Consider the following 19,425-nt stretch of genomic DNA (forward strand, 5'->3'; position numbering starts at 1 on the left):
AGTGGCAGGCAGCTGTGCCGTGTGGGCGGGGCATGTGTGGTATGTAGTATGTGGTATGGAGTGTGTGGTGCAATTATAAAGATTTCTTAATTGTGCGCCACACTTCACTTCAGACTTAACTGAACTCAACTGGAGCTCAATTGAAGCCAAGTTAATCATCATAATTATATAAAAAAGAAAACAGCAACAACAAATATGCGAAAATTAAGCCTATGCCAGACACAAAGTAAAAGTAAAAGAGTGCAAAAAATAAAATCAAATGAAACTATGCCATGTTTAACCGCAAGGCATTTTTTATATGGACAGACCGAAGGCTAAACTCGTGCAGCATTTCTATATGGCTTTTAAAAACGCGCCAAAAACGCTGCAAAAAAACGACATCAAGTTGAAGTTGTTTTTTTTTTTTTTTTTTTTTGTAGTGGGTGTTGCTGTTGTCTTTTTACTTTTGTTGTTTTTGAGTATTTCACGAAACCTTCGCAAAAGCAAAAATAGTATTAAGCTAAACAAATAATAATAATAAAAATGTTTTTAAAGATGTATATATATAAATTGTTAAAAAGCACGCACTTGCCTCGTTGCTTGTTTAGAAAACAGCGTGAAAAAATGTTACAAGGTTAAGCGCAGCCTGCGCATTTATTGTTTAAATTGAACAAATAAAAATTAATACTCAAAAGTAGTGAACGAAGCCACAAAACGCAGATTATGCCCAATAATTGGCACAATTGTACAGATATTATTTTAATTTTCATTAATCTGATACAATAATTAGCAAATTGCTCAAAATATCGGATATATGTACACTCGAGTTAAACAATAAATTATCTTTGTTTATTTATAATTAACTTTTTCAATAAAATCTATTTATATTTTTTAAATTAATAAACAATTGGAAAGTAATAAGATGCATTCAAAATTTCTACTACTGTTAATATTATTCCTTAAAAATTCTTTCTTTGTCCATGTTGAGTTGCATTTTCAAATTTGCTAAGGACTACTATTTTTTTAATTCTTGAATTCTCTGGCAATATCGCCCTAATTTGGCAGTTTCCGCATTTAACACTGACCTTGCTGGCCCAGTACTTTAGATTGATGTCTTTTTTTAACGGTAATTAAATAAATTAAATCAAATAGTGTACAATCAAGTGCAGAGTTTAATTAAAATTTTAACGGTAAATTTGCAATGCTAAAAAAAATACTTTGGCAAAACAAATTAAGCACTGTGGGGAACAGCCAAAAAAAAAACCGCCAGAAAACGCAAAAAGGAAGTGTTGACCTTTACCTTTAGCTTAAGTTGAAGCCCGCATTGTGCGAGTTTATTGTCTATTGTGTAATATGATATATGGGCTACAACAGTCTACAGGTTACAATCCCAAGTTGACGGTCTTCAACACGTGTTGATTGAAGCGCGTTAACTTCTCCTTCTCACTCTATCACTTCCAAACTCTTTCACCCTCCCTCTCTTTCTGACTAAGAAAACAAAAGAAAAAATTGCAAATAATGAAGGCAAAGCCACAATAACAATACTACAATGCGAATATATTCAGATATTGGAGTCTATACACTCGTTTCAGCTATACAAATTGTACGAATCATTCGAATCTGTAGTCACACACTCACTTCTATATATATATATATATATACGAATAATTCAAGTACGAGTCGCGTATTTTTTCGTCAATGCGAATCGAAAATAATTGTAGGACCGTGCCGTATTGTAGTCATACCTGAAAGGGGGTGGCGAGAGGCGGCGGCAGGGGAAATCCCACAATTGACAATACAATTGAAATTCATAGTAAATAATACAAAAATAGGAAAAAAGCAGCAATATATTTTGCAGTGGTTGTTTGATGTTGTTGTTGATATTTCTGTAGCTTGTGTTTCAAGTACAAATAGCAAAAATGGCATTGCCCAAAATTGAAACAAAAACAGCTAAATATAAGATAATAATAATAAATAATATTAAAAGCGTTATTAAAGTCAAAACACTAAATGATTGAACCACGAAAACGTGCCAAATCCAAAGACTGAGGCATAGGATACGTAAAGAGGCTGAGAATTGTAATAAAAGAAAATTATATGAAAAAAAGTGAAAAATTTAGAATAGAAATTAAAAAAGCAAATAAAGCAGATAAAAGACAGACTTACAGACAATGAAATTAAATTTTTCTTAAGAAATATAATTAAATAAATAAATATATTAATAAATAAAAGGAAAATATGAACTAAATTTGTATTTATAAAAGTTTACTATTTTATTAAACAGAGTGACCATGAAGAAGGCTCAAGAATGAAAATTATTAAATGAACAGCCAGAGTTAACCAACAATCCGAGTTAAACCGCAAAAGTGTGCTCCAAATGCGGCCAACAGCTATGTAAATAAATAAAACTATATAAATATTACGCATACGCAACGTTTGACCAAGCAACAGTTACGATTACTATATAAATATTATAATTTCGGTGGCATTCACAACTTTATTATTGTTAGAATTTCGATGTGATTGTTCTTGTTATTGTTATTGTTGTTGGCAGCAACTAAAAATCGTTAGAATATTTTGGCCAAAACGTTCATTGACCCACACGTTCAAGGTTAAATGCTGATGCGTAATAAACTAACAACAACAATAATGGTAACTACACCAACAACAACATGCTGGTTCACACTTTTTGGCTTGGAAATAACACGTTGATATAATAGAAACAAAAACAACAAGAAAGTATAATATAATAGAAGCCCATGGCATGTGCGTGCTTCAGACTCGAATTGGAATCAGACTCGGACTCGGACTCGAATTAGAATTGGACGTTGAGAATTTTTACTATTTGAGTTTTTACTATGCGAACGGCGGGATTTGTTTCTTGTCTTGTATACCCGGCTTCTGTTTCGGTTTCAGTTCTGATCTGTATTTTTTTGTGGTTTTTTTTTTTTTAATTTTGAGGGGGAGTTTCTGCTGCGTCAGCGCACACGCGATTTCTATTTTCGCATCTCTAGATTTCTTGAGCTCTATTATTTTTTTTTGTCAGTTTCGGTTTTGATTTTCGCTTTTTTCTGTGTTTTTTCTATTTTGTAATTTCGTGCGGCGTGATTATTATGTTGATTATGATGATGATGATCGTTGCCAAGCAAATTAAATTTTATGTTTACTTTAACTTCCCAACCCGCGTTAACCCCCAACTCTCAGCCTTCCTTTTAGAACAACACTCGAGTTGAACCTTTCTAGTTTCGTTCCGAGTCTCTTTTATATTTATTTAAGCCATGTGCTTCAATTTCAGCTCTCGCGCTTACAATTTGGTGCTTTTGTTGTCTAAAACATCGTTATTATTATTTTTGTTATGATTATCTGTGTATGCGTGCGTGTTTTTGTTATTTTTTTAATTAAAATAACAATGCGTCGCAATCAGAAGTGATTTATTAAATTTTTCTAAAATTTACCTGACGCCATTCTCTTGAAGCTTTCATAAGTTTTTTTGGTTGTTGATATTTTAGTGGTTGCCAAATTTGTTTTTCCTGTTCCTGAGGCTTTGAACTTGGTCACAGTCTGTTTTGACAACAGTTCGTTGCCTAAGTCTTTTGTTTTTGTTTTTGCAGCGTGAAACGAGAATGAAACGATTATGAAATTATTGTCAATTAATAAGATAAGAAGATGATAGAAATTAATACAATAATGGTTAACAAAAATACTATATTATAAAATTTGTATTTAAAAATTTTTTATATTAATATTTTAAATTAAAAAGGAATGACTTTTGATTAAATATATTTGTATATAAATTGTTATTAAAAAATGGGAAATTTAATAGTGATTGTAATTGTAACATTAAAATATAAACAAAATTTAAATACATATGTATTAGTCTTTAGTGTAATTTATTTTAAAAATTGTATTTAATATTTTCAGTTATTAAAAAATAATAAAAAACATATCTTGTCAGAAGTGGGATTCGAACCCACGCCTACAGAGTAGACTGCGACCTGAACGCAGCGCCTTAGACCACTCGGCCATCCTGACACGTTGAAAACCATACGATAGAATCTAACCGATCGATACAAGCTGTTAGCAACAAGCTGTGAATATTATTTATAGACAACTCAGTGAGCACTCGATCAATTTCGGAAGGAATTAACAGCAAATCGAATGGTTATTTATTAATGTTTTTGTATACCTTATTTTGCCTACGCTTAAGCTGTCCAACTGTGAAACTGGGTTAACAATTATCTTATTAAATATGTATGTATACCAATCTTTTTGACTGCTTTCTGTTTGGCTAAAAGCGTTAATTGCTGAAATTTCTATTTGAAATATTTGCACAAAGTAACAAAAAAAAAAAGAAGAGAAAAGATGTATTTGTCATACGACAAGCTGACAGCTGGGCGAGCATTTCAATTAGCAACTCGCTTAATCTGCAATCGGGCATCAGCTGAGCTTGAAGTTGTTGTCTGTGTGTGTGTGGGCTTTCAGCTAACGGTAAATAAGCTTGTGTCCACCTTTTATGGGCATGTTGAACTATTGAAACTTGATTTGTTTTTTTTTTTCCTGCGCAGGTGGGCAATAAAAAGATCAGACTTGGCCTACTGAAGTCGACTTTTTACGATTGTCTTATGTATTTTAATTTTTTTTTTAATGAAAGCAATAACGATTTGTTTTGTTTTTTAGCTTAACAATTAAAAAAAAATAAATAAAATTGTGATATAATTCTTTTAGAAATAATTTTTTTTTACATGATTGAAATATCATAAAATAACTTAATATTATTAAATTTGTCTTCCGTCAAAAGAAAACGAGCTTTAAGAAATTAAAAAAATGTATTTCAAAGAAATAACAAAATTGGCATAATTATAAATATAATAACAATAATGATAATGATGATAGTGACACTATAGAAAAGATGACCAAGATACAAATTTGCCTCTCACTCAGATCATTTCTCTCTTTCTTGTTCTTACTCTTTGATCTTTTGCTTTTGTAACTTTTTGTCTGTGTATATTTCTTTTTAATTTCTGTAGCATAATTTAGATCCAGTATCTATTGTTGTGTTGTTATTTTTGTGTCTGTAACATTCTGAAATTGTTGTCGCTGCAAAAAGTAATTATCTGTAATTTTAAAATTCTGTCATTGCTTTGTTGTTTCTCTCTCTCTCTCTCTCTCTCTCTCTCTCTCTCTCTCTCTTTATTTTTACTAAAGTCTTTTAATTGCTTTGATAACGTTAGAACTTTGAGCCTGAATTACGTATGCCAGCTGCCATCTGTTTCTAGCCACGGTCTTAACTTTGGATATTATCTTGGTCTTTTTGTCAAAATATGTATATACAACAAAACACAAAAACAAGACCAACAAGAACAGCTTGGCCAATTGGTTGGGTCTGATGTCTAAAGGTCTGAGGTCGCCCTAACGCTATCGGGGCCAAAGCATCAAGCCACCTGCTGAATGGATGAATGGATGGATGCGATACTAACCGGAACAAGAACTCGACGCATTTTCAATGAGGTTCTTTTCTTATTGCCAAAGGGCAGCAGCCAAGTCAGCAAGCCAGCTTGCTTTTCTGTCAGTCTTAAAATTGCCTAAATTTATTTCAATCCTTTAAGCACTAATTTTAAATTAGATTCCAATTGCTCTCTCTCTCTCTCTCTCTCTCTCTGTCTCTTTTGTATTCAGTTTAGTTCAGTTTCATTCGGTTTTGGCCATAATGGTTTGGGCCATTTTGGCGGCGCTTTTTGTTGACTTCTTGTTGGCTGTTAGCAGCTGTTGCTCGTTCTTGGCCCTCGTTTGTTGGCCCGGCATCTGCTCAAATTGTATCTTTTGGCTTTTGTCTTTAGTCTTTTTGATATTTTTAAGTAGCTGGCAAATGTTTTGTGCGATTTTTATCACATCTCAAAACCTTAATTGGCAAACAATGCAGAAAATGCAAAGCGCTTCTACGCTTCATTTTTTTTTTTGTGTTGTTGTTGTTGATGTTGTTGTTATTGTTGTTGTTCTCTCCTTTATTGCTTCATTTAATCAGCTCATCAATCAAGTGTAACACGCTATGCCGTAAAGTTATTTCGTTCAATTACTCACGCCATAAATAATAATATGAAGAATAATTATAAGCGCATATATTTGAAACGTTACGCATACGCCATGTGTTCAAGCAGGAAAAATTAATGAAACGAAAGTTGTCAGCGAAACGCGAGAAATTGAAAATGAAATGTGACAAACACTCAAAAACACACGCACACACACACAACAAGTTTGTCAGACTTTTATACATAAATGTATATATATTTATTTGCTAATGCCCAAGAAGACCTAGACCTAAATACACTCCTCAATATGCTTTTACTCAACCATTCATATTCACATTCACAGTCACTCACTCATTATTCACCACAGACAGACAGCGAGGCGCGCCTAAAAGTGACATTTGTGATGTATGTATGTTTAGAGAGTAACATTTTAATTCTGCAGGGTATTACGTGTCGCTTACTGCAGTTGTGTTTTACAACACTGGTGAACGAAGAAATTTTTTATGTAATGAAAATAAACCTACCTTCAATTGTAATTATTAGAGGAAGCAGGGAAAACTTGTGTATGGTATAAAAACTATCTATTTATATCCGTAATGATTTATTGTAGCACTCAAATGGATGCTTACAAGATAAGAATCAGTTACACAACACTGCAGTTTGTCATTTTGTTGTTGTCTTTGCACTTAACAACACTGTATAATTTGTTTAACTACTTTAAAAGTAAATCAAAATATTTTTTTGAGAAATAATTTTATTATTTTTCGATCATTACTTCACTATATTTTTTATTGTTTATCTACAGTCAAAATTCTAAAGCTGTTTATTCTCTTCCAATTCCTACCACTATTTTTACATTGTTTATTCCAAATTTATTTTCATGCAAATATCTTAATGACTTACTCTGTTGCACCCAAAAAAAAAAAGTCAGCTTAAAAATTTGTTACACGCATTAAAAGAAAAAAGCGCAGCTCAAAACAAGCGACAAATTTTTGGACGATGCAGTCAGCCCTTTTGGACTTGAAAGGAATAATACGAGTATAATGAATATATTTGTCTGCTCACATATATAAATCTACAGTGCGTGTAAAAGAGAGAGAGAGAGAGAGAGAGTGAGAAAAGGGAGGGAGTAAGGTTGACCGACGACAACATGAACAACAACACACAAATAAATGTCAAATGAGCCACGGTTTTTTGATTTATAGGCTCTGCATATTTTTGCATACATGGAACTCAGTCTCGAGAAGTTTCTTCTTCTTCTTCTTTTTTGAGGTTGTCCATCTCAAATGGAGTCGGATTTGTGCAAAAACAAGCGCGACAACTTCTTCACTTTTGTTTGTGAGTCGCTGATGATTCTACAGATTTGTTTACCCCCTCTTTCCCTTTCTCCGTCTCTCTCTCTCTCACTGTTGGGTCAAAGATTCTCTCTACCTAAACGCATAATTTGCATTTCGGGTGAATGTTGTGTGCCGCGAAATTGATAAAGCTCGTTGCCCCGTTGCCTTTTGTCAAATGATTCAATTTCATCGTTGACTTAAAATGCATTTCGAATAACAGAAAATAAACCAAAAAAATTGTGCTTTCTTGTTAAATTTTTTTGGGTGTGTTTGAAATGCAAGCGGGATTCGTTGCGGCTCTTTCTATCTCCCTCTCTGTGTCGCTTTCGGTGCCATATCAAAAGTCAAATATATATACATGCAAAGTCCACTTCCTCGTCTACCCCACTGACCATGCCCCATTCCCCTTTTGATTGCCCCTATCCCCTTTGGCCTGTCGGGGCTCACACATGTCGGCTTTTAGCTGTCTTTCAGTTTTATTTATTTTATGATTTTAGGAAGGCGCAGTTTGCCTCTGTCTGTCTTCTTTTTTGAGTTTTTGGTATCTCTTTATTTTTTTTTTTTTTGTTTATTAGTCATGAGTCGTTGCATGGCTGATGACAATTCCTTTGCCTTCGGCTTGTCACGCCCCAAAAATGTGCGTGTAATTAATCAAATCAAACCCAGCTCCGCACCAAAAAATCTTCAATAAATACAACACTTGCTAACTGTCGTTTATAATTAAAATTTTAAGTTTTGCTCAAAAATTTTATTTTTATGGTTAATTTATAGATCTTAAGATCCTAAAATTTACCTGCTTTACTGGCATTATCAATATCAATATCAAAATTCAAATTTTTTTTTTGTTGTACTTACATTTTTTTATCTTTAATACACAAATTTTAACAATTTTAGAATAATAATTTTGATAGGAGTTATACAGACATTGATCAATTTTTTTAATAATTCAAAAAATGTAGAATAACCTATCCGAGCTTGTAGTTTAAAAATATAATAATTGTTGTCTTTATTTGTTAATTTTTCAATTCATTTCGAAATACACCCAATAGAAAATTTCATAAACACTTATTGAATTTTTTTACCAACGTTCTTTAATTTTTGTTTTCTATTTGGGAAGCAAGCTTTGCTTTAAGTTTAGATTTTGTCATTCTTTAATTTTCGTTCTTTTTAATTTCACGATTTTCTAAAGTTGTTTAGTAACTCTCACTGGCTACATTTATGCAGGTTCATTTTAAACACATTTTGTACATAATATTTTTACATTTCTGTTCTTTTCTTCATTTTTGCTTTATTTTTGTTGTCATCTTTTTGGGTGTTTCTGCACAGCAGGCAGTTTTTTGGTTGGGTAAAATAATATTTTTTAATATAAGTATCAGTTTTTATAAGTTAAGTATTTGTGTGTGTGTGTGTGTTGTTGTTGTGCGGCAACTGTGGCGAAAATTGCGCGCGTTTATTCCATTAATCATTTGGCACAAAAAGCAACAGACGAGGCAAAGGTTTAGTATATTTATTTTTTTATTTTTTGTCGTTGCTTTATGTTATTTTGTGAGCCACCAAGTTCAATAGAACTTGTTTGGAAGTTAACGAGTAATATTCGCATTTTGCGTTTGTTGCCTAAAACATGACTGAGCAATTTTTTTTTTGTTCGTGGAGTTGCCACAAGTCGATACTCGACTCAACTCGACTCTATGTCCATTCGAGACGTTATTTAGTATTTTGAGGCCGTGATCAAAGCCTGGGGCTTGTCTGCGAAACTTGATTAAAAATTCAAGGCCATATTGTGGCAACAACAAGCCATTTCAAAACGAAAGATGCAAGAGTCTGAGTATTTGAGTGTCTGTGAGTGTGTGTGTGGCATGCAACTTGCTTTGTGGCATGTTTAGAAAGCGGTTACAAATACACGAGTAATACTCAAAAAGCTCTAAAAACTCCAAACTGGCTGTGCTCCGTTTGCCCAGTGCACTTGTTGCACTTGCCCCTTACCCACATTTGGCCAAAACAAGTTGGTAAGTCGGCGGTGCTGCCGGTGGTGCGAGTGTATGAGTGAGTCTGGGTCTGGGAGCCATTGAAAGTGATTTGGTGTGGCCACCTCTTATTTTTTATAATTTTTATTTTTCTTTCAAGTCTCTTTTTTCTATGATAAATTATTTGCAATTGTTTTTGTGCATTGTTTTTGTGCACTCAACAGTTGATTTTAGTTTAATATCCCACAAATAATCTACTCATATTCGCATTTATTTTCATTTTCGTACATAATTTATTTTTATTTGTATTTTTATTTCGCTTTTACATTTGATTTAATTGCATTTAATTTCAATTGGTAGCAAAGTAATTGAAATAAGCTATTACTCATGAAACAACTCTCAATTTGAGACTTTTCGCAGCTGGTCATCGACTAGAGAACAACACTATTTATTTGTGGCTCTCATTAAGTCTACCTGAATCAAAATGTTGCCAATTCACAGCTCAATTATAAGTTTAGTTGATTAAAGCTTTGTTTATAGTTTAATTATAGGCAATTCAAAGTGGTAAATAATTCTCCAATTGGGAGCGCAGCTTGATAAATCGAAAACCTGAAAAAAAAACTTATAAGAAACTCTAATTTTGTAAAAAAATTTCCACTACAAAAATTGTATTAATTTTTCTCCGTTGTAAGACAGTTTTTTACGTATCCATTAAATACTCATTTCTTTTCCGAACAATTACAATTAAAGAAAGAAAGCGAAGAAAAGAATTTCGAGTCTAAATTATTTTTCAGAAATTAATTCGTTGCAAGTTCTATGAATTGAATACATTTAAATATAATTATAAGCAATTTTAATCTTTCTAAAATATTTATTTAAATCAAAATAATAAATCATAAAAATACTTTCCTTTCTTTACCGACATTTTGAATGCTTCCCTAAAGCTGCCTTAATCAGGCCCTATATCATGGTTTAACTATAATATTTGTAGAGTATTCATTTCAGATGGCCACGCCTCCAGGTGTTTAACAAGCAAATGACAGCCCTCTTGTGTGTGTGTGTGTAGCCTGGCAGCTTTAATAGCCTCAATCTCTCTTTCGTTTTTTAGATTCTTAACGCTTCTTGCTACCAACTGCTGCTGCCTCTTTTGATGGGAGCCAACATTTCTTGGGGTTCTTCTTCTGTTTTTCGCATGATGATCGCATGTCTATAAATAGTTGGGACGTTAAAGTAATATGTATATGAAATGTCGATTTCAAAGTGTCTACAATTTCCACACACACACACACATATCAGTTTAGTTGTGCTGTTCTGAGTCGGTTATTGTCGGTGCTTTTGAGCTTTACCTTGAGTTTTGGTTTCATTTACCCAGAGACAAAGCCGACGAGAAGAAAATTGTCGGTCGTTTGGTCGTTTGGCTTTTGCTTTGTTACTTGTAATTAAAGTTGCCAGCGGAAGTTAGACGAGCTGTGAAGTTACCTTAACATATGTACATATACCAACATCTATATAATATATCTGATTCTCGTTGAGGCGGCTTTGCTGTTTGCGGAAATGTAATGGGAGCCAGATGCGCTGGGTTGAAATGCAAAAAACAGAAAAGAAAACAAACTTATATATCTCAACATCTCGATAGAAAAGCAACCAAGAGTTTTATAGTCGAGTGAACTCGACGTACAGATACGTTGTAAGACATATACACTCGGCTATCTCAAACTAATGATATAAGGTTGCCTTCTACATAATAAGATCTGAAGTAACTGCCTTTACAATTTCCAAACATTTCTGCTACCCTTTTACTCGTTTTATATGATTACAGGGTATACAAACACGTACGCTATGTCAAGTTTTCAACATATTACTAATGTCCATTTTTTTCTATTCTTTCAGGTAATGATACACTACCATACGAAATGTCACCGCAGATTTGCCTTTCCACAGGTAAAACCTTCCTAATGTGCTCTCTTTTCTTATAAACAAACATTAAGTATACATTTGAGCATTTGTTTTGCGAAACTTACGCCTACACCAATGCTGCCTTTGCGCAATTTCTTTTGCTCTTACCGAAAAAAAAATAAAACAAAAAAAAATAGGCAAAAACACAAAAAAAAAATATTTTGACAGGCGCACAGAAATCATATGACTGACAAGTTGCCCCTTGACACACTTTTTGTCATAGTAACAAAAATAATAAATTGTTTTTATTTTTTTCTCTTAAAAAAAACTTAAATCTTAAATAAAATAAAAAGACATTGTTAACATTTTGGCCAACAATTGGGGAGTGTTTATTGTTGTTGTTACTGATTGGATTTTTATTGGACAGACGTTAAGTAATAACCAAAAATATTGGTTGCATTAAATGGTCATAAGTGATAAATAATAATACCAGTATTTAATTTGAAATAATTCAAATAAAATTAAAAAATTCATCAAACTAATATCATTATAATTAATAATAATTAAAACAGATTAAAATTCAAACAAAGTACTTCCAAAAAAATTGTAACCGTTAAATAATGAAGTTGGACTAATAATTCTTATAAAAATACTTTCATTTAAAATAAACCCAAAATACTATCAAATACAATATTTTGTGAAATTCAACTAGAAATTAAAATAAATACATTAAATAATTATCAAGAATTGCTTTAAACAAGTGCTAAAATACTGGCAATAAATCAACAGATAAAACAGAAAGCATGCTCAAGATTTATAAGCATTTCAGTAGCTTCTCATCATCATTATGATAAATTCGATGTACTTGAAAGCTTTAACAAAATTGCTTTGAATTTAACAAAAAAAATTTGTTAAATCCCTAAATTTTTGTTGTTGTTGCGGTTGTCAGGCAATCGTCAGCTTTTTTACGAGTGATTTATCTGCCGAAGCAACAACAATAAAATATAGAAATAAAAAGCAACGAAATAATAATAAAAATGTGTAGTTAATGTGAGAGAGTGAAAGACGCGACAAATGCGAATTGGACAGGTGTGCCAAACGAAAGTTTTGCCAATTTGTCACGGTTAAGATAAATGCGAGATAATACAATAGATACAATAGATGCCTAGGGCTAAGGCTCATGATTTAAGCGTACTAAATTTGTATATTATTTACAATATTTTCATAATTTTAAATACGTATTTGGGTGCTTAGCTCTCTCTCTTGTTTACAATATTTTCATAATTTTAAATACGTATTTGGGTGCTTAGCTCTCTTCAGTCTTTTTTCGCTTTGTTCACAAATTTCGCCTGGCGCTGCAAAATAAAAAAAGAGAAAAAACAGAAAACACAAGCCAACAAATTGATAATCGCATTAAGTTCATATTTTTTTTTCGGGTTGCTTTTAAGAAATTCCAGGAATTGTATTTTGTAATAGCTCGTATAGCTGCTCTGTTCATTTTCTGCTCTCGTTTTACAAGTGCCTGGCGGCGGTGGTAATGTAATACCCACGTTGCAAATACACTTTCTGCTGCACTCGACAAAAGAATTTCCCACAATGTCAACAGTCAGCGAACCAAAAATATATTGCGCATACGCATCGTAGAACAGCGAACTCCCAATGCTGCCCAAAGGCTAAAAAAAAAACATGTTCAACAATGTGTATGCATATATATGTACAAATAAATATATAAATGCATATATAAATATTGTTGCATGCCACTGATGCATCAACTGTGCCACGTTTTGTACTTGAAAAAATAAAAACAATAACAAACTTGTTGTAAACCAAAACTGCAAGGGAGGCAAAAATGCGAAACACATGAGAATCTGTCATTTTTGGCAAAGGTTCAATGCCTTTGCCGGGAGACATAAACAATAATTAAATGGTAAAAACAGAAAGATGGTGTAAATTGTAAAATTATAAAAATATCCTAAATTTAATCCAGAGCGCAAACTTTTCAAAGTTTACTTGGAATATAACACAAATTGCCATGAATTATGTGCAGATAAATGCTAGAACTACTTGCGAGTTAAAGCATAAAATGCATTCCCTTAATATGACATGTTTACGAGTATCTGTCAACTATTAATAGTGCTAAAAGCAATTGAAATTGTATCTGAAAGTCAACTGTCTAGGCTCTTAATCCTTTGTTTACCAGTTGTAGCTGCAGCTCCATACGAAATGAACATTCTCCATTCGACAATTCAGCCAGATGCATTGTCAAGTGACGTAAATTACTTCAAGGACGCACAGTAACCCGCGACAGTCAAACAGACAGTTATAATCATAAAAGACGACAAACGAGGAGAACAAGAATAAGAACAAGTATAAGAAGAAGACGTAGAGAGAGTCAAGACAAGTCGAGACAACAAACGAGTCCAACATTCAGAATGTTGCTGTAGTCCAATAAAAATCACTGACCATCAACAATGTGGCTGATATTTAATAAGTCTGCAGACTGAATAAGAGAAAGGGGGAGACATAGAATATAGAGACGAATAACAAAGAGATACACACAGGGTGGGCATGGAAACGGTGTAGGATGTCTGTCTGTCATTCAGTTGGATTCACTTCGGGCTCGGATTGTGGTGGGGATGCTGCACAACAGCTTGTACAACATGTTGCTGATAATGTAATAACAATAACAATAAAATGTAAATAAGTCTGACAGACTGAGAGACAGTCTGGCATGGCATCGAGTACGAGTATGAGTACGAGTACTGTAAATGCATTTGACTTTTCCCTATAGCCACAAGGTCGTTATCGAACTTAAAGCCAACTCTGTATTTCAAATAACAAACATTTTTTTTCATATTTCATTCACATTTAATTAAAAACTTCCGTTTTCAACTTTTCAAACTCCGAAACAACTACAAAAACTGCACTTGAATAGCAGAGAAAACAATTGTAAAAAAAAAAAGTTTTTTTGCATACGAGAAACGCTTCAGTGAATGCATTAAAACACGTTTCTCGGCTTGAGTAGAACTGGCAGCTGAAATGCGGCAACAGCGCATCGTAATAGCACAATAAGAGAGGCTGTAATCGATGCCAAACTTTATTAAAAACAATACGCTTTCATCTTAGAGTCCATTGTTGAGGTACTCTATTGAAAGTTTATGCCTTGTTGCCAAACTTCATTTGTCCAAATTTCAATAATCGCGCTATTGCCAAACTTCGCTAACTAAATGAGGCAACATGTTGAGTGTTGCTGTATTTATTCTTAATATAAATTGACAAGCACTGTTGCCAAATTTCTCTATACTATTGCTATGCATTGTTGCCAAATTTCATGTGATTTAATAGCTGGCAGTACACTTCTATTAGCGCTTTTTATGCTGATGACAACCTTTGCACATAACTTTACAATTCCCATCGCTTTGTTATGGTCACACTGTCATAGACATTCGCTTAGAAGAAGCTTGCATAAGAAACAATCGGCGCTGCGACTTTTGTTTAGTTACTCCACTGCAACTTCTCTACATTTATGTTCATCTATTTTAACTTTCTTTGTGGGTATTTATGTGCATGTGTGTGTGTGTTTGTTAATGGCTTCACTCCATTGCCATTTGTTTAACACTCCATTGTTTTTGCTCGGCTTCTGGAATTCTCTTCTTCACTATTTGTTTTTTTTTTGTGCTACAACAACATTTAAATGAATGCATCCCCCTCGACAACCCTCTTAGACAACTACCCCCTGGCACTATGCTAGGCACTTTAATATTTGTTAAGTGTCGCCGTGTCAGTGTTGGTAAACGACTTGCGCATAAAAACAACGATGCAATGCAAAGTGCAATAAAAGAGTCCACTGAATATGTCGAACACATGTGTGGACTATAAAAAGCTAACTGTAAACAAAGCCAAGCATCGTCGCTGAGACTATATTTGTGTGTGTGCGTGTATTTATGAGTGTGTGTGTGTCTGTGTGAATGTATTTATGCAAACATGTGCATGATTAAAGGCGCATAAAAAAAGAAAATGACGGCCCACTGGGCCAGAGATATTGCATGACTGAGCAAGAGAGCTACAGAGAGAGAGAGAGAGGTGGACAGCGACTTCATTGTGGGTGGTGAGAGGTAGAGTGGAACGTAATATTGTAAAGCCTGCAATTTTATGTTGCATAGTTCAAGGCGCTTGTTTCCAAACGAATCAAAGTCACGCAGAAAACATACAAGGATGCAACAGAGTGACCATATTCTGTTTAGTGTAACCAGTCCAGTCATTTTATGACAAAGAATTATGGAAAATAATTGAAATAAATAAATTAAATTATGTATTCCAATAAAATTTGGCATTACAATACGATTTTTCTTTTATAATATCATTAACAAAGCAACAGTGTGACCATATTTATTTCTATTATGACTAATAGTGTCATTAAAGAAGCAGTAGAGTGTACATTTTATTTCTTTAAGGTAATCAATCAATTAACTCTAATAGAAACAGCAAGAGCAATTGATAATGCTATAGATATATTCATAATATCATACAGTTGTGGTCATACTATTTTTTAAAGCAATACATTCGATAACTATATTTTATTAAAAGAAATTATAAAAATAAATGCCAAATAAATGTCTTTTATCAAACAATTCTATAAAGTTTTACTTTGCTCCTTTATTTACCATATCAAAACTCAAACAAAATGGCGTCCATTCAAGGGCCTGACAGTGTTGTCCACTCGATGTCGTTGTCGATGTCATGTCAAATGCACATTTTTCCTTGAACTCGGCAAAACGGAAACGGAAACCATTGCCAATACTTTCGTTTACCTTTGCGCTGTGTCTTCTTCATTTACCAGCCCACATTTAGCGGTTTGGCAGCCATTTTTAAAATTGCCGACGACATAAAATGGCGTCATTTGAATTTTTTTCTGCTCTATGTAAATTAGTACCGCATTTTTCTTTACTTTTTTGTTGCATTTAGTTTAGGCAGTTGCAGCACAATAAGCATTAAATGCTAAATCAAGTAACTTGGCTTTACTCTTTCGCCTACTACTAAATACAACTCTTGTCCCTTTTTTGCCCTCTTCGTTTGACGGCATAAGCACAAAGGTCATGCGACGACCCTCGCCAAATGTCGACCTGTGCTTTAAGTAGGTTAAAAACCATTTCCAGTTGCTGTGACGTACTGCAAATGCAATGCAACCCTGCTTTTGGCGTGGTCAACACATTGTGGGTGGCATGGGGATGGGATAGGGGTATGAGGGTTGCCCTGGCCTAGGCAACATGCCAACGAACTGAAAAATCAATTTTTGTGCCACCATATACTAAAAACGTGCCTAACCACCGAGAAACTCGTGCAAAATATATTGCAGCCTTGCACTAGAACCCATCTAGAAACCCCCCTTAAAACAGGAAGCCCCCTTATTTGATTGTGCGAGAGAGCGAGATCTCGGAGAGTGAAGGAGAGCGAGTGTTGGCAATGCATTTGACATGCGCTGCTTCTGGTACAGTTTTTCAACTCCAGCTAACAAAACTGGCGCCTGCCACTGCAGGCAACCCCCCTTTACACCCCGCAACCCCCTTAAACACCCCTGGGCACCCTTCTCTTATATTACAATCTACACCATGTTGATGTTTGGGCTTAAAGCGCTCAGCCAAGTCAAAGCCAAAGCCAAGGTAGTAGATGGTAGTAGTCCGTTAGTTTGTGTACCTTGGGGAGGTAATGTTTGCAATTTTAGGGTTGCTATGGTTAAGGCTGTTAATGTTTTGGCCTTACTACGTTTCGAGTTAGGGTCGTCAGCCCTATTTATTTATGTAATCGGTAGGGCCATTGGTCAACAAGCGATATGGAAAAATGTGTCAATGGAATGATTTTTGATTTGCTCTTTGACACTTGTGACTGGTAACAATTATAATTTCTTAAGGGTTGTTTACTGGGATCCAATATAACAGTAATGGAATTAAAGTTTACTTGTAATTTTTTTTTATCTTTATATTATCAGCATTTGTTAAATCTATTTAAAACATTTTTAATACAAAGCATTTTTTTTTTCTTGTTTGAAAATTGTAAAATATTATGATCAAATAAATAAATAACGTTTTTTCCGTAACCTTAATTACAAATTTTAAAAATTAATTGCTAATTAATTACATTTTAATTGTTTTTTTTTTAACAATATAATTAAAGTTGTTAAGCAATTGTTTTGTTTTAAAACTGAAAACATATTCGACGACTGTTTTTTTCCAAAATTGAAAGTTCATTATAAATATTAGTAACAATCCACTTTTGTTAAGGCTTAAGCTATTTAGAATCCACATGTGTTTCGCTTCATACAAATACATTCCCACATAGCAAATGCAATTAGCATATAATATACATGTGTTCCACTTATGTTCCACAAATTAATATTCACAGGAATTGTAATAAACGGCATCCCTTGACAGATTGCATCTTGTGTGAGAGAGTTTATAAATAACTTTAGCAGAAGATGATGTAGTAGGAATACAAGTACGAGTACGAGTATATTCATGATTCATGCCGTGACATTCACAATGAATATGGCGCCATAAAACTGCAATGCATTCCATTTCCAAAAACAAAACTCATCCACAAGCACACACACACATAGACACATTAAAGCAATTCGTACGAAATTTCCACAATCCACAGAAAAATACAAAAAAAAAAAAGAAAACATTTAAAGCAAAAATCTGTGATGAGATGAACGTTTTATTTGATTTTTTATATGTGAAACGAAATGAGATCTATAGATGAATATAAGCAACTGTAAGAGTGTGTGTGTGTGTGTGTGTATTTGTGTTTATATTTGTAGCTACAACTCAACTGCAAATCGTACAAGCAAACAAGCCAACAACAACAACATCTTTCTGCTGCAGCTGTTGTTGCTTTTGTTGTTGTTGTTGTCGCTGTCTGACTTTCAGGCGACTAGATTTCAACTTGCTAATATAACAGTATGGCGGGAAACGAGAGTAAGCGAGTAAGAGAGTGAGAGGGAGAGAGGGGCTGCTAAAGAGAGATGGCAACTGGATTGGACGGTAAAGCAACAACAAAGAGCGCCTTGCATACATATTTATTTTGTTGCTTCTTCTTTTTTTTTTCTTATTTTGCGCTATTTGCGAGTCTCTAACCGCCCTCCTACCCACCAAAGCCCTTTACACACATGGATTTATCCATCTCTTGCACACACAAACACACACACACAACACACACATGGAAAGCCGCTTAAAAATATGCATTGAAGCAAGTAAAAAAAGTTTGCCATAGAATACAGCGACTAGAGTAGAACACAAAGCGCACAAAAAAGCAAACAAAACAAAAAAAATGGAAAAATACGATAAAAAAAAGTTTCATTTCTTAGCATAGAACAAAAAAGCACGCAAAACGGACGAGCAGAAATCCAGAAAACAGAAGGGAGAACTTACCTATACCACGTTCAAACAGTGTGCGACATGCAATTCACACACACACACACACACACACATAGGTAAGGAGTGCAGTGAGCGGCGGCGGCTTCTACGCTGGCAGCGCTGCTTGCAGTGACAGTGGCAATGCCAAAGGCAAAGGCAAACTGCATATTCGAGGCCTACATCAACATTTTTCTGCTCTGCACAGCAAGGGCGCCCAAGAGAGCGCAAGTAAAAGAGCGTGTGACAGTGAGTGAGAGCAAACAGATAGCAAGAGAGCAAACTGCATGTTTGAGTGACTATTTGTGTGCGTGTGTGTGTATGTTTGCATGGCTGCTGTGTAAGTTGTTTGGCTGTCGGCAGCAACGAAGGCGCGGCGACTGCAGTTTGTGTTGTACTCTCGTGGCCATAGCTATGGCTTCAGCTGCTGCCGCTGTCGCTGCTTCTTCCGCTGTCTCTGCCTCTGCCTCTGTCGCCGCATAGCTTTTGAACGTTTACATGGATTATGTGGGTATGTAGTGCGGCGTAACGTTGTACCGAGAGACCGAGACCGAGAGACGACCAAGCACAATAACACAATGAACTCCAAATGTGGGCAGAGGCCGGACTCGGCTCGGCTCAGTTGACTGGGGAGAGTGAATGAGCGATGACGACAAGGGGGGTTTGAGCGGGGGGATGCGCCGCTGGCTGCCTTTTGTGCTTTTTTGTTTTTGTACTCTGTTGGCGTCTATATATGTATCTATATGTATATTCATGCATTTTTTTCTATTTTTTCCCATTGCCCGCCTTTGTTTTGTTACTTCATGGCGTTCTT

At 34.4% G+C, this 19,425-nt stretch overlaps 1 protein-coding gene and 1 non-coding gene across 3 annotated transcripts in view; one reads left to right on the forward strand and one right to left on the reverse strand.

The window, feature by feature from the left end:
- LOC117783296 (ecdysone receptor) overlaps positions 1 to 19,425 on the forward strand; it is an 83,850-nt gene that overhangs the window by 58,386 nt on the left and 6,039 nt on the right. The window lies entirely within an intron of this gene.
- On the reverse strand, positions 3,929 to 4,011 carry Trnal-cag. The gene has a single exon. It is a non-coding gene; the product is annotated as a tRNA-Leu (tRNA).

Source organism: Drosophila innubila, assembly GCF_004354385.1.
Source record: "Drosophila innubila isolate TH190305 chromosome 2R unlocalized genomic scaffold, UK_Dinn_1.0 1_C_2R, whole genome shotgun sequence".
Lineage (NCBI taxonomy): Eukaryota > Metazoa > Arthropoda > Insecta > Diptera > Drosophilidae > Drosophila > Drosophila innubila.